Source organism: Camelina sativa, chromosome 3 (genome assembly GCF_030686135.1).
Source record: "Camelina sativa cultivar CO46 ecotype springtype chromosome 3, ASM3068613v1".
Classification (NCBI taxonomy): domain Eukaryota; kingdom Viridiplantae; phylum Streptophyta; class Magnoliopsida; order Brassicales; family Brassicaceae; genus Camelina; species Camelina sativa.
The window spans coordinates 28608470-28610547 of record NC_141882.1 but is presented as its reverse complement, the minus strand read 5'-3'; the positions used below and the strand labels follow the sequence as shown (position 1 = coordinate 28610547).

Below are 2078 nucleotides of genomic sequence, written 5' to 3'. Positions count from 1 at the left end.
CTAACCATTAGATTCAACATCTTCAAAACCCTCTTCATCATATTCAGGCTCAAAGTTCCTACGAGCAAAGTAAGTATCAGACACATCCTCATCAATAGGCTCAGTTTCAGCATCCGTGTCATCAGCTTCCGGTTCATAACCTTGAGCCTCACTATCAGAATCCACTCTGTGAGTCTAATCATTTGAAGGATGAGGGAAAGAACCATAATCTCCCTCTGCTTGATGGACACAATTGAGTAAAAAAAACTAACACAGATATAGAGAAACGACCGTAGAAGACAGAAAGAGAACTAACCTTCTAGACGAGTAGCCATATCCAAAAGCAGAGAGGAACTATGTTGCAGGTCACCAGCCAGAGAGTGACCAAAGACAAAATCACCGCGACGTTTAAAACCACCCATACCTGCTCGTACTTCGAGATTGAATTTCTTTGGCAGAGGTGAGTGTTGTTCATACTGCTCAAGATCAATCTCCCTTTGGAAAAGAAGAACCCTGTAGATCAAGTTGGGAAAAGGCAGAACATTGTGGATTTGATTTTGAAACCTGGCTGCTCGTTCCACTTGATCATAGACCAACTTGGCAAAATTAAAAGGAATCTTGTTGTCCAACAAGTACAGAAGCTTGGCACGATCAATGGTGACATTGGAGTTATTAGTCAAAGGAATCCAATCCATGAAACATATCATATATAATCCAGCCAGTGTCTTAGACATCACAGACGTTCGCAGCTCCTTCCAGGTTACAACCTTCTCACAAGAGAGATACTTTGCCAAAGCATGTTTGGTGAGAGTTACTCGCTCAGTCTTAGACTTTGAATGCCACTTAATAGCTGGAGTCTGAAAGATTGTTGATCATCTAAGGAGAAAACTCATACATCTTCCGCCGCACATAGGTAGGAGTCTTTTTTGTCACATTATTGTAGATGTGAAAATTGGAATAAAATTCCAAAATAACCTCTTTGATATATGGCTCAATATCGACAACAGTATCCAGTAGATGATTGGCTTCTATAACTCGCATAACAGCAGCAGTTTCATGAGGGCCTCAAAGCACATACCTTTGATCATGAACCTCTCTACGCTGAAAATCATTGTATCGAGAAATACCATAAGAGGTGAGAAAACGAAGGTTCATTGGCTGGTACGGTGGCTGCCAAAGTGATGGATCCGCCGCATCCTTTTTGGACTGATGGTATTGATGAATGCTACTCCGGTCAGACGCATTATATGGAGGCTTTCCGCGTGAATCCAGATAATTACGCAGCAGATCTGGATAAGGATCATTGATTGGAGGTCGAGAAACATCAGGAACATGGGTTTCAGCAGGCGGCGATGAAGGAATGGTAGGTGAGGAGGTAGAAATAGTAGTCGTCGGTGATGGAGAACACCAAGGATGCTTTGGGGGCAACTCTTCAATCAAACTATCAGAGTCTCGCAGCTGCATTCGATCCGCAATCGAGCGTTTCAAAGAAGCACATAAAGTGGAGTTAGCTTAAAAGACTCAGCAACCAAACACCGAAACGAATTACCTCCTGAACAATGAAAACTCAAAACCACAAATTAGTGAAAACTGGTACTAAACTGGATATAACCAAAACTCACATTCATAACATAACCAGCACAGACTATCAATGTCTTACTCGCAGAAATGAGCTAGGAAATAATTTGAGTGAACTTAACAGAACCAACGAAAGCCTATATGAACTGCAAACACGTCACCAGTCCCCATCAGTAAGTGTAAAAACAATTGTCTCTCCAATAGCGAGGATGTGGGACACAGGAGGAAAGAAAAATACAGTTCTCAAACACACACACTTTGAAAATCACTTTGAAAGAAAAAATAAGAACAACAACACAAGTGTTGTTCCATCCAGGATAGTCTTCACTTCTGCATACCTTAGAGTGCAGGAGAATCCTCAAATAAGGAAGTGTGACAGACTATGAAGCAATATGCAGGCTTTTTTTTTGTTTTTTTTGTTGTTTGCTTCTTACTGCTCCTTTCTGCAATGGGAGGAACGGAGAGGTGACTTTACAGCCAGAATTTCATTCGAAGTCTTTCTCTGGATGACTGACTCTCCT

General features: G+C 41.5%; 1 pseudogene; it reads right to left on the bottom strand.

Annotated features, from left to right (window-relative positions):
* On the bottom strand, positions 1-1728 carry LOC147947804 (uncharacterized; annotated as a pseudogene).
* Between the last annotated feature and the right edge of the window lie 350 nt (positions 1729-2078).